A 24,302-nucleotide genomic window follows, 5' to 3' on the forward strand; every position below is an offset into this window, starting at 1 on the left:
ATCGCTGTGAGCAAACACCAAGACAGAAGCACTTAAGGAAGGAAAGCTTGTGTTAAGAATCCTTCATGCATCGCAGCAAGGCAACAGGCAAAAGAGGCAGCCAGAGCAGGAAGCTGAATGCTCACATCCGACTGCAAGCATGAAAAAGAGAGAAAACTAGAATAGGGAAGACTTGCTTGTTCATTCAAAAATGGTCCCCAGTGACATACTTCCTCCAGCAAGGCTAGACTTCCTACACCTCCCCACACAGCACCACCAATTGCAGATCAAATGTTCAGCTGCTCAAGACTATGGGAGACATTTCCCATTCAACACTTATGTCACAGATTAAAAAAAAAAAGAAATATGAATGAGAGTTCCCCGGTCCAACACAGGAAGAAGGAGACAAAACACAGTGGTTATTGAGAAACAAACAAACAAAAAAGTAGGATGAGTGAGCATGACAATGCCCACTAGTACATGAAAATAATAATTTTTTGTTGTTGTTTTTGGGTTTTCAAGACGGGGTCTTACTGTGTAGCTCTGGCTATTTTTATACTATATCATATATAAAAGCAAAACATACCAAATAGAGGGACATTCTTACCATTCTGACAGGGTAGACTTGATTTTTATTATCCACCACTTGGGTTAGAATCAAGCTTTCTATTTGTTCACTTTGTCTTTATGAGTTTCTATTTGCACAAGCTGGGGAAACAGTTAAATAGCAGTCTACTGAGTAAGTCAGGATCAGAACTCACAGCTTTTCTACGTGCCCTTTATCAAGGAAAGTTGACTTTATTCAAATGCGCAATTTAGGAACTAAACTTCAGGCCAGAGTCTCCATGGTAGAGTGGTCAAACCCCCGTGAAGAAGGTACAGTGGGTGTAGTCTGAGATCCTGTGCTCACTGAGTTGATCATTTTTTTTTTTTTTTTAAATTTTTCGAGACAGGGTTTCTCTGTGTAGTTTTGTGCCTTTCCTGGAACTCACTTGGTAGCCCAGGCTGGCCTCGAACTCACAGAGATCCACCTGCCTCTGCCTCCCGAGTGCTGGGATTAAAGAGTACACCACCACCGCCCGGCTGAGTTGATCATTTAACTGAATTTTGCTTTTAAATATGCTTACCCCTCCACACACACACACAGTATCTATGCTCCAAAAACTGTAACTCCAAAATAGTATTCAGAATGATATTCTTCTTTCTCTGCTGGTAATAGAAGGACTGATAACTATGTGATAAATCTTCATATTTGGGAAAGTCTTACTGTGTGTACTCCTTCTCTACACATTAGCCTGCATGGTGGAAAATATCCCAAAACTCTAAATAAAAAAAAAGTACTCAGAGTGTAACTCAGTGGTAAAGTGTATACTTAACATATATGAGACTGGGTTTAATTCCCAGCACACACACACACACACACACACACACACACACACACACACACAGAGGCATGCACACATGCATGCACACAAGATAGAGAGATGGTAGATAGCACCAGAGGGACACTTGGGAAGTATATGATGGGAAAGATGAACTACAGAAGAGCAAGTCCCATTATAGATGTGATCATACTTTTTTGAAATAGTTAAATGAGAAAAATCTGTATGTTGAAACAAACAACAGTCCTCTTTCAGAGGTTCAACATGCAGTACCTACATGATGGTTAACAAACATCAGTAACTCCAATCTTGGGGGAACCTGATATCCTCTCCTGGCCACCTTGGGCACTGCATGCTTATGGTGTCCAGACAAACATACAGCCAATACATGTGTACATTTAAATAAAAATAAAGAAAAATTATTTTTAAAAATTTCTGTGGACCAGTGAAACATTCAGAGAAGGAATAAGTGGGTTAGAAAATAACCAGCTTTGACATGTCAAGAATGTATGCAGGATGGGAAAATGGGCAGGAGAAAGCTCTAGGCACATTGTAACTGTGCACTGCTCACAATGCAATGCACAGGAGCCATCAGCAGTACTTAGCTATTTTTATAGGTTCAGTTTTTCAAACTAGCACCTGTGTCCAACCCAGTGACACCACAAACTAAGTAGAGACAAGCCGTGGAATGTTGAAACATCTTCATATAGTTGAAAAGTGGTATTCGTAGGGAGGGATGGTGTGCTAAGTATGTGTGTCACAAAGGAAACAACACCACTAAGTGCAGGATAATTGACAAGAGACCTGTGAGCGTGCTTCAGTTCGGGAAGGAGCTGTCGAGAGCTGTGGTATCTAAGCTGTAGATCTGCCCAGGCGGATTCCACCTCTGCTCATGTATCCATTCTCTATTTTTCTCCCAATTTCCAATTTTTAACCTCTTCAGCTGATCCATATCCTCCCTTCCTGTGTTCATTTTTCTCGAGGACCATACAGTTCACTGTGAAACACTAGCAATCAGTCTCTACAGTTTCTGGAAAAAACATCTTTCCTTGAAGCCTAGCAGGCAAAGGCAACCATAGCTTAGCACCACAGTGAAAGGTCCTTGCCCCACAGAGCACTAGGGCACCGGGAATGTTAAACACACAGGGGCCTCTCTCCCCCACAGAGGAGATAAAATACCTGTTTTCTTGCCCAGAAGGCTGGGAGTGGATATCGTCAATGACCTGGTGACATTTTTGCTACCTGTGACAGCAGACCTCACACACCCTTTGCTAACCTTCTGGGTAGATAGGTATTGCATTTCTTCCCTTGAAGAAACAACACTGTGTCTCTGAGCACAAAGACCTCCATGCCTCTACAAAGGAGGACCATTCTGGGGTAAAAGCGGACTATCCTCCATCCATGTTTTATTGAGAAAAGATCCACTGGCCCCTTCTGGCTCTTCTCACAGGCTATTTATAGGAATGGCAACAGAAGGAGCAAAAGACCTCCCCCTAGCTCAGCCAAGTGAGGATCCTTCCAATCACTTAGTAACCACGCACAGGGTCAAGCAATCCTTTAATGCAGTCTGCTGGGTAAAGAAAGCTCAGATCTCACTTGGGAATCTTTGTGGGCCTTCAAAGTCCACTGTAAAGATTTTTCTTCACCAGTTGTCCTTCAGGATGGGTTTATACTGTCCTTAGAATGGGGCTATACTTCTGCAGCTGTCAGCTTCTGAGTGGTACCTGCCTAATGTGTAGAACTGTCTGTAAGCCATGCCCTAATCTTCTCTTCCCCAGTCAGTTGGTTATACAGCACACCCGTGAGACCATAGGTACATGCTTGGAGACAGAAAGCAAGAGCAGGAACTTTGTGTAACTTGATTGTGCCACCATGACCTGCTCAGGCCTGATCTCATCACTTCCTTGCTACTATGCAAGCGTTATGACTTGATGGGTCAGGTAATATTGCTCACGATGGGCAGCTCAGGTTTCATGGTACTCAATGACCCATTGTCTATTGTGCAGTTTCTACTAAGGCCAGCAAACTGGATGTCACTCAAAGGCAGAATAGTTATCAGTAGGTGACAATAGGACCTTCTAAAAATCCAAGGTCTTCTACTATGATTCATCTGTAGGAGCCTACCAACAGGTATAAACAGTGTTCCTATCTGCCACCAACACCTCAAGTATGCTAAGGTAGATATGGAAGAGCAGCCTGCACTAAAGCTTAAACCTGTTGAAAAACCTTCTCCTGTTCCAGGCCACACTCAAAACTGGCAGCTTTCTCAGTCTTTCGGTATACAGGCTGGAGAAACACATCCAAGTGAGGAATGTGCTGCCTCCAAAATCCAAATAGGCCCACTACACAATGTGATTCTTTCTTGTTGGTGGGAAGGGCCACATGGACTGTCCTTATACTAGAAGGAATATCTTCCCATCCCCCATGCCATTGGGCTCTAAGAAATTTCTCTGAGGTAGAAGGCCCTTGAATTTTGGTTGGATTCATTTCTAATCCTCTGATATGCATGTATTTTACCAAGTTGTCCAGAGTAGTTGCTACTTCATGCTCACTTGCTCCAATCACAGTAATGTCATCAATGCAGTGAACCAGTGTGATACCTTGTGGAAGAGACAGGAAATGACAGCATTGGAGAGTTAACAGACCCTTGAGGTATAACAGTGAGAACATACTTCTGGCTTTGGCAGCAAACGCAAACTTCTTTTAGTGGTCCTTATGGACAAATATGGAGCTAAAAGCATTTGCACAATCAATAGCTGCATATTATATTCTAGGAGTATCCTTCTATTGTTCAAGTGAGGGCAGCATGTCTGGTACAGAAGCTGCTTTGGGAGTAATTATTTTATTAAGTTTGTCATGGTCAGCTGTCATTGTTTATGATCAATTTGTTTTCTGCATAGGCTAAAGAGAAGAGATAAAATGAGATGTTGTAGAAACTACACCTTTGTAACTTTCAAGTCTTTGATAGTGGCACAAATTTCTGTAATGCCACCGGGGGTGCAATATTGGTATTTATTTATTTATTTATTTATTTATTTATTTATTTATTTATTTTGGTTTTTCGAGACAGGGTTTCTCTGTGTAGCTTTGCGCCTTTCCTGGAACTTGATTTGTATACCAGGATGGCCTCAAACTCACAGAGATCCGCTTGCCTCTGTCTCCCGAGTGCGCCACTACTGCCTGGCTGCAATATTGTTTTTGATTCCCTATTTTCTTTGATAGACACAGCTCTAGTGCAGTCCATTTTGCCTTTCCAATCATAATAGGCCTCATTCTACAGGTCAGGGAACCAATATGGAGATTTTGCCAACTGTTAAGTACATTTATGCCAGTTTTTCATTCTGAGGAACTAAACACTGCATGAGTCTGGAAGTCTACCAAACCTACTGCGAGTTGGACTTTGGCTAACATTCACCTGCCTATACTTTAATTGGAGGACAATGATCTTTTTTGAGTCTCCCTGAATCTGTAACAATTCAGAACCAGTATCAAGTAGGTCACAAATGGTCTAATTATTTCCTTTCCCCTAATGTACAGTTGTCCTAGTAAAGGTCTATAAATCCCTTTGGGGGAACAATGGGAGAAGGATAAGTATTAAACTTTTTTTTTTTTTATTGTAACAAGGTCCTTCTTCAAGGGGGCATGGCCTCCATTCAAGGGGTTCTGGACCTATAAATTAGCTCAGATCTGGAAGTTGGTTGACAGGCTGTGTTTGCCTATTGTTCTGGTTCAGGGTATTCTTTTTCTTAATTTTTCAGAGTTTTAAAGTTTTTTTATTTATATTTTATTATTATAGAGATGAAGCAAGAACCTAGTAGGCTGAGTATTTATGGCACCCCTGGGAATACCATGATTGAGTAGCCTGAGCCAAAGCTTCAGAGATTCAGGTCATTATAGACATTATTTTGCCCATGCTGTAATCTAAGTACATTGGTGACTCAGTGTTGACACTTGGTCCCTGCTATTCCAGGATCCAATTAGACCCAATGAATTTAATTCATTCAATTAGTAGATGCATCTCTCCAAAATGTTTGGCACAAGGAGGAGGCCATTACAAAGCTCTTTAAATGTGAAAGACCCTAGCCCTTCAGGCTTACACCCTCAAGCCCCAGGAAAGGAGAAACTTCAAGTACCAGGAAATGAGAAACTAAACATCTAGTTCCAAGGGCTACCTGACTTAGCCATTGTTCAATCTCCCTGGCAACCATATAACAATGTAAAAAGATTTCTGTTAAGAGATGTACTCAACTGTGACTGGGATAGTTGCAGGTGTTCCAGGAAGGACCACTGTGTGTAAACTCCACTCCCGCCTTGATACCTCCCCCCTTGAGGTTTCAGGAAGAATGTACCTATTGACGTAACTGTACCCCCTCTGTGATCACTCTGTGATCAGACCATGATCTTGTGAAACGAAATTGTATGGGAATTGTAATCTTGTGGGTTTTGTGGGTTTTGTGGGTTTTGTGGGTTTTGTGGGTTTTTCCTTTATAAGCCCTTATGGGGCTGCAGTAAGATGCGACTCTTGCTCTTGGGAGCAGAGGAGCCCTTCTGTACAGAAGCTTAATAAATCCTCCTGCTATTGCATCAACTGGACTGGAGTCTGGGTTCTTGGGGCACCCACTTGAGACCCTAAATTTTGGGGTCCAACAAAATGTGCCTGTGCTCCTCTCACCAATTTGTGTCTCATAGTACCGGTGAGAGGCAAGTTTTCTGGGCCCTCATCAGGGAGGATTAAGTTTTAAACTCACTCGAACTTCCTAATTTCCTTGAGTCTTTGAGTACCTTCACTAATGGTAAGCCAAAGTTATCATGCATTTCCAGCTCATTCTTAGTTGGTTATCTTTTGGTAAATATTTCTAAATACTTCACCCAGTCAATCAATTAAAACTTGGAACCTTTTAATATTGTATAAGATGCAGTGTTAAACCTATAAAAAAAACCTCAGTAGGCCTACATACATTGGGGGAAACATCAGATAGAGGGTTACGTCCAAGCCTAAGGGTTTTATTATTTTTTTTTTTGGTTAGATTACTTTATTATAGTAATAGGAATGAAATAGAACAGGCTCTACAGGAGGGGAAGAAGAGGAAGAAGAGAGTACAACTGAGAAGACAAATGACACCTATTTTCTCTAATACATAATAAAGATTCAGATATATATTCATATACATGACACAAAGGTAGAAGGGCTTTTTACATGGAAGAAGGGTATCAGTGGGGACAGGAAGGAGACTAAAGAGAGCAGTGCAGGATGAATGCAAGCCAAGTACGGTGATATGTATGTGTGAGAACATGCTAATAAAACCTGTTGTTTGGGATTCTAAACAAAAATATTTAACATCAATGAACAAATAATCTAACCAGCAAATGAGCCAATGAACTAAACAGATTTCTTAAAAGAAAACATTCAGATGGTTAATAAAAGCAGGAAACAAAGTACTCACCATCTTAATTGAACATAAATCAATGAAGATTATATCACACCCCTGCCGTAATGCGTATTACCAAGAAAACAGACAACAAATGCTGTTAGGACATATGGGAAAAATAACTGTCCTGCACTGTTATTGAGAATATAAAATTACCCGGTCACTATGAAATTCAGAGTGGAAATTTCAAAACAAAATCAAACCCACATAACACCAAACCCTAAACATAGAACTCCAGTGTGGTCCAGCAGTTATGCTACTCCAGTGTATATATCAGACAGAATCTATGTGAACACATAGCAAATGTCTGCACACCTGTGTCTTTTGTGGCACAAGTCACAAGGTATGCAGTCTAGCTATCCATGAACATGAGTGGATAGAGGAAAACACAATAAACTGTGACATAAAAATGAAATTATGCATTTGAAGAAAAATGGATGGAATTTTATATCTGATATCATACTAAGCAAAATAAGCCATACCCCAAAATACATATGCCACCATTTCATATTTTGAGTCTATATTCTCTTTATTTTTATTTTTTGTGAATCGTGCTTTGTCTGTTGTAGCAGGGTCCTTGCTGTTGTTCCTTTTGGGGGTGGGGGGCCAAGTAGGCACAGAGTCAAACCACACAGACTCCAGGAGAATGGCCAAACTTGTAACAAGCTCAGTTTATTCAGGAAGAGGCAAGCTTTATATACCCTCCACCCCACCCTTGGGTGAGGTCTGATGAACATGCATCTGCTGGTGTGACATGGCTGCCTTTCATTGGTCCAGATTATCTCCAGATCATGTTTCAGCTGCTGTTGCTAAGACCATCAGGCAGACCCAAGCTTTTTTACTTGTTTGGGCCCTCTGGCCCTCAAGCCCGTGAGGGATGAGTCATCCCACAGTCTGTATGTGTTGTCTGCACACCGTTAGGGTAGAAAGAGGGGCTCTGGGGTGGTTTGAAAGAAAATGGCCTCCACAGGGAGTGGCACTATTAGGAGATGTGGCCTTGTTGGAGTAGGTGTGGCCTTGTTGGAGGAAGTGTGTCACTGTGGGGGTGGGCTTTGAGGTCTTCTATGCTCAAGCTATTCTCAGTGACACAGTTGTTTCTGCTGCCTATGGATCAAGATGTAGAACTCTCAGCTCCTTCTCCAGCACCATGTCTGCCTACATGGCACCATGAAGAGAATGGATTAAACCTCTGAAACTGTAAGCCAGCCCCAATTACATGTTTTTCTTTATAAGAGTTGCTGTGGTCATGGTGTCTCTTCATAGCAATAGAAACCCAAACTATGACAGGCTCCAAATGGCAGTACTGAAAGTGGTATTTTAGGGTGACAGTGTGGGCCCCACCTGGGTTGGGTTTTGCCAGGAAATAGAAGCACTGGTTGCCTGAGCAGTCCTAAGCAAAATGGCAAGCATCTCACCCGTCTGAAAGAGGCCCCACACTAACTGCCTGGCTGTTTTGGCTTTCAAGCTGCCTCCCCTTACCATATACCCATATAACACCTAACAAGCTTTCTCAGCTGTCACTGTCCTTCACTATCTCAGGGATTTGGCAGTGTTTTGCTTTTAATAAACTGCTTCTTCCTCCTCAGAGTGGCTTTGTTTGGTGGTTTCTTGCTGTGCCCAATTACTTGTACCATATGCATTTCTGCAGTGCCTACAGAGGTCAAAAGAAGGCATCAGGGTCCCTAGGACCAGTGTTACAGATGGATGTGAGCAATGCTGGAGGTGCTTGGAATCAAACCCAGGTCCTATGCAGTAGTAGTTCTTCACTGCTGAACCTTTTCTCCAAGCCCTAGATTTCTAAGACATATATAAAAGTAGAAGTGAGAGCATTTGGAAAGACAAAAGGACCAGTCAGAGTGGAGGACCAGCAGGAGTTGGGAGAATGTAAAAGAGGGGAGAAGGTGTGATGTCACAGCAGGCCATTAGTTTGTACTAATGTATACTAATAAAAGGAGAAAATACAGTACAAATATTAAAGGTAAGTGATAAATACAACTTAGAAAGTAGGCAAAAAAACTCTAGAAGAAATAACTATTTCAAATAACCCCAGAGAAAGGAACTAATAAACATAAGAGAAGTTATTGAAATAGAAAACAAAAATTAAATAAAAAGCAAGGCCAGTGAGCTGACTGAATAGATAAAGGTTCTTGCTGCCAAGCCTGATGACCTGAGTTCAATCCTTACAATTTACAGGGTAGAAGGATAAAATCAACTCCACACATGTGCCCTGGCATGTATGATCACACACACACACACACACACACACACACACACACACACACACACACATACTGATTAATAAAAAAACTACAAAAATGTGGCAAACATAATCAGATGCTCATTTAATGGAGAGCGCTCTGAGACAGGTGAGTTCACAAAGAAGAAAGAGAATTACATAAATAATATAAGAACAATAAGTGGCTACAACCATGGGCAGAGATTTCCCATTTTAAAACAAAATATCCTGTGTAGCTCTATCCAGACATGGGGAGACTGAGGGAAGAGTGGTTACAGAAAATACATTTGCCTGTGTGCTGAAGCTGCACTGCTTGAGAGGATTGCTAACTGCTCCTGGATGGCTGAGATTGTATGTAGATGTACTGGCTGGCTTTGTGTGTCAACTTGACATGAGCTAGAGTTGTTAGAGAGGAAGGAGCCTCAGCTGAGGAAATGCCTCCATGAGATCCAGCTGTATGTAAGGCATTTTCTCAATTAGTGATCAATGGGGGAGGACCCAATCCAGGGTGGGTGGTGCCATCCCTGGGATGGTGGTCCCGGGTTCTATAAGAAGTCAGGCTGAGCAAGCCATGAGAAGCAAGCCAGTAAGCAGCACCCCTTCTGCTTCTGCCTCCTGGATCCTGCCCCACTGAAGTTCCTGTCCTGACTTTCTTCAGTGATGAACAGCAATGCAAAAGTGTACGCCAAATAAACCCTTTCCTCCCCAACTTGCTTTGTGGTCATGGTGTTTTGTTGCAGCAATAGAAACCCTAGCTCAGATAGTAGATACCCTGTTTTTTGTTGCTGTTTTTTTTTTTTCCATCTTAGTCCAGATTTGGTCTATTTTCTTGTTTTAAAATTTCAATATCTAATAAAGATTAACCATATCAAAGGTGGGTGGGCAACATAAAGCTTCAAATATGTATATGGTCTGTGGCAGTTACCACACTTTTCAAATCTTCCTATGATGATACAAGGTTTTCTCTGACGATGTCCTGGGCTTTGCTTTATGGGAGATCCTCTCCTCCTTGTTACCCTGGCTGCAGTAAGGCTATCAGCTGTGGTGTCAAATGTCAAGAGGCATAAGAAAGCTCCTGGGGTTCTCTCTGGAAACCCCTCTTTTGGTTTGAGGAGAAGGAGAGAGCTTCTCACCCTTCCAGTGTCTGCCGAAGCCCAGAGCACACTAACAGCACCCCGAGATGCTCACTGATGCTTTCCTGATTGCCTGCCTCACTTCTGCGTTCAGGCCCTTCAGGTCTACAGGAAGCTAAGCTTTCACGTGTTTCAGTTTCTTGGCCTGTCTTGTGCAGCACATCTGCTCTCTGTGTTTCTCTGCAAAGAACTTGAGATTCTGAGCCAGTGGGTAGAGGTCCTGGCTGCCGCGCATGGCAACTGGACTTCTATTTTAGGGCCCACGTGGTGGGAGAGAAAAGAGTGCTGCAGGTTGTCCTTTGACCCCTACGTGGCACACGAATGCTACCTCACCTCTCTCACACACAACTACATGTAATTTTAAAACTTGAGATTGCAAAGGTGTCATTTAAGATCTTCTTTTATACAAACAGAATTCACTTAGAGGTTAAACATTCAAAGAGACCAACTCTAAAGATTTATCCCTAGCATAGTAACAAGCTTGACAGTTTCCATGTAAGCGTTATAATTAAAATTCATAATTGAAACTTCATCATCAAATTCTCTAAAGCACTAAATGCCCTGGACACTTCTTGACTCACAGATTCAGACAATTATATTGGAAAAAGACACTATCAAGAAAATTATAAACATGGAATATGAAAATCTATTAAAATGTTAACAAATAAAATTCAATATTTTAAGTTCTGAGTGTAAAGCACTTGCTTAGCATTCATGAGGCCCTGGGTTTGGTCCTTTCCATAAATAAACCACTATTTTCAAGAATGATGTATCCTGGGAAGGCAGATACACATGGAAGTTTAAGAATCTATTAATATAATTCAAGCTATAAATTTCTTGTGAGATTGTAGGCTAAATAACTCAAAAAGCTCACTTATATTCCATGTAAATACTAAGTAAAATACAATAATAATCCTTTTAAGTCTTTAACTGGGCAAGTTTTTTCTTGTCTAGCTTTTCTCTTGTGGGCCTGAAGGTCTCTAAGGACACCAAGGACTCTGGATCCATGTGCCTTCCTTCAGCCCAATCTAAGAACTCATTCCTGAACCTGGCCACTTTGGTTTGCAGTTTCATTTTGCATTTCACTTTCATCAAGTATTTAGAGCCTGTTACGTGCTCACCATCATTCAGGCGTTTGGGATATAGTTTACCAGTGATTGAAGCCGACCAAAATCACTGATATAGAAGTAAACACAGGGAAATATATCTTGTTACCAGACTATGCTGGTAAGTTCTTTTCACTTGACACAGACTAGAGACACCTGGTCAGTTGAGGGTCATCTCAATCAGTGTGTGGGGATAATTTTCTGATTAGTGATTGTGTGGAAGGCCCAGCCACTGTGGGTGTATTACCCCTGAACAGGTGACCCTGGTTTGTATAAGAAAACAAATTGAGCCAGCCATGGAGAGTAGCCTGTAAGCAATAGTCCTCCATGGCCTCGGCTGCAGTTACTGCCTTGAGTTCACTCTGTGATGGACTGGGAAGTCTAAGATGAAATAAATCCTCCTCCCAAGTTGCTTAGGTCCTCACAGCAAAAGAAAGCGAACTAGAACATGTAGCAAGTTGTAAAAGGTAGATATAAATTTTCAAATATTTTCAAAGATTTCAAGATTTGACCATATTAAAATACTTGTACACTAAAAAAATCTCGATAGAAACCAAATGAAAAGATGTCTCAAATTAAGTATCATGTGACACATGATTATCGGAAACACGGTATACTAGTAGACAGGCAACCCAGTAGAAAAGCAAAGACTGATTTGGCAGTTCACTGAGGGCGACCTTCTCATGATATACAAGTACAAAAAACGATCCTACACTTCAGTGGTAACCAGCAGCACACATGTGTACTAAAGCAAGGGAACCCCTGACAGTCGTGAGATTTTAGCCTTATGTGTCTGTGCTGTGAAAAATTTTTGTTCTTGTTTTGGTTTTGGTTTTTTGAGGGGAGAGATTTGCATGGAAAGTTTTGATGAGAGCAAAACTCTCTGCAGACCAACAGGACATTCATTTCTTTCACTCTGGAGAATAGTTTAGCTGTTCTGAAAAGCCCCAAATGAAATGGCTACAAATTAGCATTCCAGTCCTGGCTTTCAAGCCTGCAACAGTGTTTTTCAAACTGTAGAACCTGCTTGGCACATGAGCAATGGGGTTGGAATTAACTTATTTAGCAGTACAATCATGTTTTTATGAATGGAGATGGGATAAGATGGGATAGTTAAGAATAAATTTCAATAGAAAGAACAATATCAATAGCAAAATCAATTATTATTTGAGTGAACTTTCTTTTTAATTACTCTTCATGTGTGCATATACTGTCATTTCACATAGCATTTGTTTTGTTTCCTTTGGGACAGGATCTCATTACACAGGCCAAACTTATTTTGAACTCAGGATCTCCTGCTTTGCTGTCCTGAACGCTGGGGTAATAGGCCTGTAATACCATGGCAAGTGCTCATATAGAATTTCTTACTGTGTTCTAAATAAAATTATTGCAGAAATAATGTTTGTGACATATACTTAAAATTATTTTTTCTATGAAATTTATTTAATTGTATATCTTTTATCTACTAAATCAAGCAACTCTAAATTGCATATAAATACAAAGCAAAATACATAACAGTGAAACAGGCAAAATGTAGTGTTGACAATATGAGTGTCCCTCACCAGTAGGTAGGTAGAACATTTTTAGTAACTATTCAGTAAACATTAAGTTGTGGTTAAAATAGACTAACACACATTTTGGACAAAGTGGAATCTTAAAGAACAAATGAGGAAAAGTAATCTATGGAGCTATACATGTAATGTAAAAGTCCTACATAATGTGTTAAAGGCATGAACAATATTGTATATATTATGGAGAAATACACACATGACAAAACATGTAAGCAATGTCAAAACAGACAAAAATCAAATTCAGGTTAGCAGGTGGGGCACAGTGTCAGGGGGAAGGATTGAGGGAGGATGCACAGGGGCTTCTGTAATATGTGCTTCATCTTAAGTAGTAACTGGGTGTGCTATTTGTTTGGAAAGAGTATATCCCTTTCAAAACTCATGTTGGAGATTATTTCCCATTTTGAGGTACTGAGAGAATGGAAATTCACTATGATTATTGTGTTGTAAGATGTGGTCTTTGGAAAGTGGTTTGACTGTCATGAGTGGAGTCCTCATGTGTCTTGATAAGCAGAGGGAGAAAGACAGGAAGGTACCCACCTATACACCAGCACTGGCTCATCTTGTAATGCACAGCACTGCTTCAGAACTCTGCAGCAGGAGGCTGTCACCACAGGTGGCCCCTCAACCTTGAACCATCTAAGCAAGAGCTAAAACAATCCTCTTTTCTTTCAAATTTACCCATACTAGAATCTTGTATTATTAGCACAGAAAACACACTGAGACAAGGATCATTTATGTTTTATTTAAAATTAAAATACTATATGGGCAACTTAATAGATCCTGAAAAAAACACTTAATAAAAATAAAGTAGACTTTTGATTTTAAAATTCCTAGTGATCTAGAAATAGAAACTTCTATAATATAAGCACATAATAAAATAATAATTTTGATATATTGATGGATACTCAAATGCCCCTATGTAATACACATTTTATTGCTTTTATGGAGCAATTTCTTCCAAATTGAAACATTCTCTACAGGAGAAAGGAAGTTTCTGAGATTCAGGAACTAAACAATGCACAAGACAGAGAAGTCTGAAATGTTATAGCTTCACAAGGCCCTTCTCCAAGGTCGTAGAAGAGGGAAACAGTTGCTGGGGAAAGGAGACATCTGACCAGCTCTCCTTCTTGGAGTAGACTTTTCTACCTGTCAAGCTCCCTGCCAGTCTTGCAGAGGGCTCTATAGATACAGCGTCTGATTCACCCATGCTCAGTGGGCCTTCTGGAGATGCACCCACCATTGAGTCATCTATTCTTCTAAATAAGCCCTGACTATGCTCCTCTAAGTAACTCCAGTGAACTCATGGGCTCACCACATTGGGCAAAATCATTATTGTGGTCTGTTCATTTCCTGTCTGGGTTGAGTATTTGCCCATCTCTATCCACAAAAACTTAACACAATAATTGGATATTAGAAAAAAACTAGGTAAACGAAATTTAAACAAAATCGCATGACGAGAAGAATTCTACTCAATGGCTACCAGCATGTGGGGAATGGCCAGTTGGGAGCCTAAAAGCCAGTTCTGTTTTGAAGGTATTACATTGCAAAGTAAATCATAAACCTGCTAAATGCTATTAACTGAGCACTAGAGACACCTTCAAAGCTACCTAACTTGAGAAATCTCACTAAGGCCCACTTCAAATGTGGATGCAGAGGATCATGGGTAAGTAATATCTGGAAACAGAGGCTCAAAGACTAGATCATTAATTTTGGACAGCAAAATACTATTGATACTCTGGAATTGGTATGTCCCATCAATAGTATTTCCTAATTGTGATACACCCTGATTGCTGTGTTCTACCCTTTCCAAGCTCTATCACAGTTATCTTAGTGCTGTTCAGTTGGAATATGGTCCAAGAATGGAGACGTGTGAGGAGAATTCTGAGTACTTGTGAGAAAGCTCCAAGAAAACAAGGCAAGAATCTTGTGACCCCAGTTACTTCAAACCACAGAATTGTTTTTGGAATGTATTTTCATGCTCCTCTCAGGTGTATCCGATAGGAGTGAGTTTACTTCAGCTGTTGTTCATATGCCTCTATGGAAAATCATGTTTTATAGAGTATGAGGCCTGTTCTTGTGATTGTGCATGTTACTCAGGTAAGGGAAAGGATAAGGCTTTGGGCCAGTAACAACCAGCTGGCTGTTTCCCCTGAAGCCTTTGATGAAAAATGTAAGGCAGTATTATCTTTCATATAACCTTTCTTCTAATGCAGATAAATGTGATCAACTTAATTGTAAATGAGAATGTCTGCTAACAAGACACCTCAAACCATCCTGTAGACAAAGAGATTCATACGAGGTGACCAGGAAAGACTGTGGCTAAGTCTTGGTGGCAGGGATAGAGTTAACTCTCTGCCATACTAGATCTATGAGTTGATCATGTGAATGTGAGAACAAATATAATTTAATATAAATAACATACTTAAGATACCTGTGAAGTCAAAGGGTCAAAGACATTACCAGCTGCCAAACAGCTGTGGTCAAAGACAAAGACTCTAGAGCCAGAGATGAACAGAGTGGGGCTTCATCTACCCACAGCTGGATGGGAAGCACATAAGCAATTCATGAGCAGAAAATAAACCAGTCTCAATAGAGATTACCTCACTCTTTGCCCAGTTTCTGCCATGGCCCTATAAAACCCCAGAAAAAAGAAATTCAATGGCCCTTAACTGCTCTTGTTCTTGGAAGTTTCACTTTTTCTAAATTTCTTAATTTCCCACTTTCATGCAATAGCTTTATTTATTTATTTATTTATTTATTTATTTATTTATTTATTTATTTATTTATTGAGACAGAGTTTCTTCATATAGCCCTGGATGTCCTGGAATTCACTCTGTAGACCAGGTTGACCTCAAACTCAGAGATCTGTCCGCCTGTGCTTTTTGAGTCCTGGAATTAAAGGTGTATGCCACCATCACTCAGCTGCAATAACTTTTAATAAAGCTTGATTCCACTTGGTTTACTTCCATGAAAGTCCACAACATTAATCTTCATTTGTGGGAGACAATGAACCTGGAGACATTAAGTAGATCTTTGATCATCATTTCTTATATCTTATTTCTTTAGGTCATGTATAACTGATGTATGAAAGGGCCCATTGCTCTTAAAGACCTCCCATCAGTGGAACTGGAGAGATGGCTTAGCAGTTAAAAGCATCTACTGCTCTTGCAAAGGACCTAAATTTACTTTCCAGCCCCCATATCAGGCAGCTCACAAATCACCAATAATTTCAGCTCCAGAAGGACAAGACATCCCCTTCTGGCCTCAGCAAGCCCTGTCCTTTATGAGAACTTACCCCACCCTCATATGCACAGAATTAAAACATAAAACAAACTATAAAAACAAATACAAAAAAGTCTGCATCAGTCCTATTTTGTGGATAAAATAGGTACTAGCTTTAGATAAGCATAGGGACAAAGTTGACTAGAATATGAGTAATGTTGGTAGTGAGTGTCATAAGAGATTACATGGGCAACAACTCAATTGAGCTTCAACATCTGTTCTGTGACACAAAGCAGGAGTTAGCCTTAGTATTAAGTTCTGTATAGGCTTGGATACTGCCAACACTGTTACTATTGCAGCAGCAAAGACAGCTATGTATGTCAACAAGGCCAATAAGCTAACATCATCATAATTATATGGGCTAGAGTAATTGATTTTCTATAATTGTCTTAGGGTTTCTGTTGCTGAGAAGAGATGCCATAACCACAACAACTCTTATAAAGGAAAACATTTAATTGGGGCTGGCTTACACTTTAGAGGTTTAATCTATTATCACCATGGCAGGAAGCATGGTGGTATTCAAGCAGACATGGTACTAGAGAGGTAGCTGAGAGTCCTACATCTGGATCAGAAGGCAGAAGGGAGAGAGTGAAACTGGGCCTGGCTTGAACATCTGAAACCTCAAAACCCATCCTCAGTAACACACTGTAGTTGGAAGTTTTCTCAGGTCCTGCCTGGCCCTGTGGTCCTGCGTTCCTCTTGTCCTGCCTGGCCCCACAGTCCCTCAGCCACTTATAAAATAATCATTCAGAGGCTTAATATTAATTATCAATTGTATGGCCTGTGGCAGGCTTCTTGCTAGCTGGCATTTATAACTTAACCTATTTCTATTAATTGTAAGTTGCCATGTGGCAATGGCGTTACTGGTCTGTTGGCATCTTGCTGCTCTTTCAGTGGTGGCTGGCGTCTCTCACTTCTCTCCTTTCTTCTCTTCGTATATCTGCTTGGATTTCCCCCTGCCTCTAAGCTGCCTTGCCGTAGGTCAATGCAGCTTTATTTATCAGCTAATCAGAGCAACACATATTCACAGCATACAGAAAGACATTCCACAGCACTTCCTTTATTCTGTATAATCAGAACGGAAGGTTTTTAACTTTAACACAGTAAAATTACATATAATAGAACAGTTATCAAGCAAGAATTACAGTTATAATATCTAGTCTCTTTGTATTTAGCAAAATTAAAGAAAATATTCTATCTATCCTATGTTTGTGAGTCTACAGTTTCATATCTGATTTATCTTTTATCATAACCAAGGAAACTTATAATTATAATTATTTAATCTTCAACTACATCAAAGACCCCAGAAGGATATAGTATTACCTAAGTAAACAGAAAGAGCATTGTAAGCAACTTCTAAAAATCTAGAATGACAAAGACAGCTGGCTGCCTGGACAGTTATACAAAGTCCCTCTGTAACTTTGTGGCATCCATCTTCAGCCTATAGGCCTAGAGTCTCTCAGTGGCTTCTCCCTGTGTCCTGCAGAATGTCTGGCAGTCTCCTCTGTGAAGCAGGAACCTGAAGGACCATCTTGCCTTGTTTTGGCAAAATTTGATGATCATTTTTCCATGGGTCCTGCATGTCCAGTCAATATAACATTTTGTCAAGCAGTCCAGACAAGAACAGTTTCTTGCCCAAATTGCTAACTGTTGCCATAAAGAAAGTAAACTCCACATGGAGTTTCTTTGATGTCCATCATCATCTTTGAAGTAATTGGTGCTGTCAGGAGCAGATGTGTCTCACTGTCCAGAAAAGTCTAAGTTCTTAAAAACATTTCAAATGCCATATTCTGTAGGTCTCTGAAGTATTTTAAGATTACCTATCTATCTGAAATATATCTCTGCATATCTAGAAAACTTAATTAACATGACTATAAGTTTAACTATTATAGATGACTATTAATTTGTATTTTCAAAATATATATTACATTTTTAAATGAGCTGCATAAGCATAATACCCTTAATAAGAGTAGAAATATACATACAGTATAACAAAATTAGCTTTCAATTTGTATCAATAAACTAAAATCCATAGCAATGTAAACCTTTTCAAATAAGTTGTTGCTCTTTAAAAGTAGATTCAATAATTTATCCTTTCATCCTATCATATCTGTATCCCCTTATCTTCTTTATAAAGAGATTGCATTTATAGTCAACCTCCTCTAAATAAAAATAAACATTTATAAACAATATTTTGGGAATTTGGGCATAGCTTCTCATACTACTTCCTGCTGGTTGGGGGCACTGGCAATCTTATGGGGATCCTAAGAAAATTAAGAATTATGGTTAAATCTTGGCTGCAGTAGTCTGTGAGGATGGATCATCTCAGCTAATTTTGGATGTTGGATCATCTGGGCCATAGTGTCATTGGAGACCTTTCAGGGGGCCTTTGCTGATCAAACCATATTAGCCTGGAAGCAATCCATAGGTTCTCATCTTCTGTGGAAACAAAAGCAGAACCTCTTTTACAAAGCAACATATCCTTAGACACAAATTTTGAAGTCAAGATACCTTTAAAATATATATTGGTTTAATTCAACAGCCTTTACAATCAAATGTTTTTCTCCAGTTAAAAATCCCAAAGACAATATAGTCCAGACTCTTTGTGTGATTTCCATCTTCATGTGGCTTTCTTTTATATTGCTTTTACTGTCTTGTTAAAGACTTTATTTTTAAAAAATCATCTATTTTTTTTATATAACTGCCTATCCTCATTTCCTCTCTCTTCCAAGTCTATGTACATTTTTACACATAATATAAACCATTTAAAGGTTTATTCCATCTGAATCTGTCTCTTGTGTATCTATAATCCTTTTCTGATCATTGCAAACTGCAGTGTGGCTAAGACTGAAGTGGCAGCCCTGACTGCTGACTCTGCCCACTGCAGCTTTTCAACATGGTGGAGGGATCCAGGAAATTCATGCTTACCCTGCCAACTCTGGGGTCCATGCTGCCATCAGGTAGCATGCAGCTGGCACATAAACCCTTTTGGTCTACATGAGTAAAGGCTAAATCCACCATGCAGTGTGCTGCTGAGCTTGGAGGCACCTTTGTGTACTGAAGTGGGAATCTGCCATGCTGTGCTCAAGCCCGCGTACTGTGGCATCTGGTGGAAGGCATCCCACAGCAATGCACTTCCTCCAACAAGTCCACACTTATTCCAACAAGGCCACACCTTCTAATAGTGCCACTCCTTAAGACCTATGAAGGCCATTTTCATTCAAACCAGCACAGCAGTCTTGGGTGTCCCTCTAGTCCGTTTTCCAGTACATATTGCCATGTCCTGCTGCCATGATTTGCCAGAGATTGGGAAGAATATTTTATCTTTAGTTTTAACAAAACATTTTGTAAAATAACACATTATGTATTCTGATTCCTTTCTTTCTACAGTGTGAATTGGTTTATTTTAATAGGGTGAGCCTGTCTTTTTCTCTTGGATTTGCATTCATTTGCTTAAATCAGAGCTGAAAATTTGAGGATTCTAGATCCAAGTCTCACAATTTAAAATAGCAAGTGCTGCATCTCATTGAACCATCTTGGATTACAATGTAAACTTCTAACTAAAGTTATGTTTAAAGGGTAAGAAATTGCTGTTAGCTAAATCCTGAGTCATTAGCTCAGTTCTGGGCAAATCACTGTGGCCAGCAGGATTCAATGCTCTGTTTACTTTTGTATGAACCAATGACTCAATCTCTGGAGGTATACAAATTATCTGCATAGCAAGCTTCCCAAAGCCCTAGTCTGAACTGTCTCAGAGCGCATTAAAAAGGCATCCAAACACAAGAGGAGTAGAATTTGTCTTCTGTCTTAACCAGAAAAGAGACAAGTTGTCATGTCCTTCTTTGCATGGCTTCCAGGGACTTGACCTTAGTAGCGATGAAGAGGGAATGAAGAAATAACAAAGACAGACACATAGAAACATCTGGGAACAGATGGACTGGACTCTTTGGTGGAGACACCCAAGCACCTCAGAAGCTCAGCCACATTTATTATATATAGTTGAACAGATAGGTGGGGTGTGTTGGCTAGTTTTATGTCAAGTTGACACTACCTAGAGTTATGTGAAGGGAGGGAACCTCAACTGAGAAAATGCCTCCATAAGATCCAGCTATAAACATTTTTCTTAATTAGTGATTGATGGAGGAAGGCCCAACCCATGGTGGGTAGTGCTATCCCTGGGCTAGTGGTCCAGCATTCTACAAGAAAGCAGGCTGAACAAAAGCATGAGAGCAAGTCAATAAGAAGTACCCCTCCATGACCTCTGCATCAGCTCCTGACTCTAGGATCTGGTCCTGTTTGAGTTCTTGTCCTGACTTCCTTCTATGATGAACGGTGCTGTAGAAGTGTAAGCTGAATAAACCCTTTCCTCTTCAACTTGTTTTTTGGTCATGGCATCTAATCACATAAATATAAACCCTAAGATATGGTGGGGGTTTATTGCATACAGTTGAAGCAAGGAGGCAGGGTTTATGGTGTACAGTTGTTCCAAGTTAAGCTGCCCTAACTAGGGGCATTCCCTCTAGGGGAGCAGTCTTTAGCTGTAAATTCCCAGGAGGAGAAAACTATGGTGAACATTTTCTACACACACTGTCAATACTTCATACCCAGGACAGAGGAAGGCTTTGCCATCGAGTGTGGGTGCTTTGCCACTTTCCCATTGGTCCTTAATATGGTGGTACCCATCCGAACAACACATTCACTCAGGACTTAACTCACTCAGGGCTTCCTTCATTCCCCACAATAAATAATTGGAAGTCATTAAAAATATGAATTTTTGTTTAGACATCTCTACAGGACCCCCTTGGACAGAAGGTCCCTCTCCAAAAACTGATAGCAGGGCCCCATTCTGAGGAGGACAAGATCCACACATCTCTTTGAATGTAGAGAGGTCGAGCTGGTGCCTGCATGGAGCCTTCATCCCCTATATTCTAGTCTCTTTGGTGCAGGAAGGCACTCCCACAACTGCAGAAAGAGAAACCTGACACAACCCAGCCACAAAACCCTCCACCTACAATTTGTACAATTTGTCCTGTCTGGAAGATGTGCTGGGGCAATGATGGCACAGAACTTGTGGGAGTGGCCAACAAATGTTTGATTTACCTTTAGGCCTACAGTACCACAAGAGGGAGCCCGTGCCCTACACTGCTTCAGTGGCTAGGAGCCAGAGAGGCTAGCCCAGAGACGTAGGGCAGAACCAAACAAGACAGGCCCAAACAAGCAAGCAAGCAAACAAACAAACAAATAAATTTTTAAAAATTAATAAAATGTCCCTAATGATATTCTGCTATACCCATAGATCAGTGCCTTGTCCAGTTGTCACAAGAAAGACTTCCTCTGGCAGCAGATGTGAGTGAGTATGGATACCCACAGCCAGATGCTATGCAATGTTTAAATTGGAGGTTTCCATCGGGTCTCTCCCCTCAGGGATGGGGAGCTCTGCGGAAGTGGAGAAGGAAAGATTGTAGGAGACAGAGGGTATGGAGGACACCAGGAGAACATGGCTCACTAAATCAAATAAGCAGGGCTCCCAAAGACTGAAGCTGCAAGACTGGGGCCTGCACGGGTCTGCACCAGGCCCTCTGTGTACATGTTACTGTTGTCAGCTTGGTTATTTTGTGGGACTCCTAACAGTGGGAGCAGGTGTGTCTCTGACTCTTTTGCCCGATCTTGTGATTTTTTTCCTCCTATTGGGTTGTCTTGTCCAGCTTCAATATGAGGGCTTTTGCCTCGTCTTACTGTATCTTGTTTTGTGTTTGGTTGTTGTCTCTTGGAAGCCTGCTCTTTTCTGATCGAAATGGAGGATAAGTGGATCTGGGGGAGAGGGGAGGTTGGGGAGAAGTTGAGGGAATGGAAACTGTGGTTAGGGTGTGTTATATGGAGAATAATCTATTTTCTTTCTTTCCTTTAGATTTTATTTTCTTATTTTTTTTTGTGTGTATGAGTGTTTCACCTGTATATATGTGTGTGCACCACATGAGCATCTGGTGCCTAAAGAGGTGGTGAGCCTCTGTGTGGGTACTGGGAATTGAATTCAGGTAATTTGCAAGAACAACAAGTGTGCTTAATGATTGAGCCAACTCTTCAGCCACGAGAAGAGTTTCAGATTACTCACAATTTTCTTATTTTGGATATGGTAAAGGGATTTCTGTATGTATGTTTTGCAAAAAAAAAAAAAAATTACTTTGGAGGGATGTCTTGGATCGCTTCCTCAAGGTAAATTGGAAAAGTAATATTTCACCCCCTCAACAATTTCCTCCATGCACAAAAGAACTGCAAGAGCCGAACAGAACTTTGTTATGGAGATGATGTACTGGCATTATTCCTTTAAAGTATAACATCATAGAGACATGGCAGTATATTGTTGATTGGTCTGGAAATCAGGACAATTATAGTGACTCTTATACAGTGTCTACAGAAGAATCTTGGGACCAAGGACTGTCAGCTGGAATTTGGTATTCCAGTACTGGATCTCCACAAATTTATGTTTGGAAACTTGCTGATGACATGGGAACAGTGGCAGGACATTCCAGTTGCTTGAAACCTATTTGTTCTTTGAAAGGAACTGTTTTAGCTTGTGTTAAAATTGCCCTATGTTCTTTTAATTGGAAAGCAAATATTTTTATGAATGGCTCTATGTTTAATGTATCACGTCTTAATTGTATTTTAACTAATTGTATTTCTCAAATGAATAACCATATTCATGTAATGGTGTTAAAATAATTTTCTTTTGTAATATTGCCAGTATATATGAGTGAGCTATGGTTTGATGATAAAAGGTTACAAGTGATTGAAGAAATCAAGAAAGCTTCAAGCAGATAGAAGCGTGCTGCTGGATTAGTTATAGCAGGAATTGCAGCTCTTGTTATTATTCTTGCTACTATTACAGTGGCTTCAGTGGCTTTGTCTCAATCCAATCAGAGAACAGAGTTTGTTAATAATTGTCTATGAATGTCTTTATGGCATTAGAGACTCAAAAAGATATTGATGCAAATATGAAACATAAATTAAATGCTTTATATGATGTGGCACAATTTTTGGGAGATGAACTGCAAAGCCTGAAAAATAGAGTACATTTGAAATGTCATGCTAATTATGAGTGGATTTGTGTTACATCTTCTGTGTATAATTAAAGTTCTTTTGGATAAAAAAGGGTTAAGGCACATCTTAAAGGAACTTGGCATGAGTCTAGTGAATTCTTAGATTTGGCTAAATTATATCAAAATATTGTAGAAATAAAAAAGGCTAAATTGGATTTTGATGCAGCTAAAACAGCAGAAGGTATTTTAGAACAATTTAGAAGGGCTATCCCATCATGGTCATCATTTACTTCGCTCTTAAGCAATGTTGTAGCTATTGGAGCATGTGTCTTAGTAGGCATAATCTGTTTGATGATGATTCTCAAGCTGATTTTGAACTCGTTATGGAAATTGGGCTCAGAACTCCATACATTTCTCTGTAATGTGTGTAAAACTCCGCACAGTCCTCTGACTTGACACCAGAGGCTGGTAGCCAAAGACAGGTAAATTTTCTTTGCCTCCTTTCAACCTAAGACAGGACGTAAATAATGAAATTCATGCTCCCATGATGGGTAAGATTGGAATATGATAAAAAACAAACAAACAAACAAATAAATAAACACCTAACAGACATGGTCATCTAAGAGACTCAGTGGAGTCCTAAAATAAATAATAAAGGAGGAATTGTGGGAGCCCACAACTGACTCAGCTTCCCAGTTTGAATCTGAAGTCTATTCTGAGTCAATAGAGTTCAAGCTTGTTTGCTCTAAGGCTGTAAGAAAGTTCTCATTAGTTCACAGAGTCTCCTTGAAAGGTTGTGAGAAAGTCATGATTATCCCACAAGAAGGAATACACTATCTAGCTAGGTGCAGGCTGCTGATGCTAGCCAGAGGTACATTGAGATAGAAAATGAAACTGCCTTCTCCTTGACACAAGCCAGGATAGAGAGTGGCTGAATTCCTGTGCTGTGCATTGTTCTACCTTTAAGACTGTATATAAGCTGGCTGTGAAATAAACTCAGGGCAGTCTGACATTGACCCGCAGACCTCTTGACTCTTTTCTGTCTTCTTCATTGTTTCTTCAGTCCTCACACATCTACCCAGCTACCCAGCTGATTGTTGGCAGGCTCTGACAATTGATGTAGCTGAATCTTGAGGTTGACCAGTTC

The sequence above is a fragment of the Peromyscus leucopus genome, chromosome 2 (assembly GCF_004664715.2).
Source record: "Peromyscus leucopus breed LL Stock chromosome 2, UCI_PerLeu_2.1, whole genome shotgun sequence".
Taxonomy (NCBI): Eukaryota; Metazoa; Chordata; class Mammalia; order Rodentia; family Cricetidae; genus Peromyscus; species Peromyscus leucopus.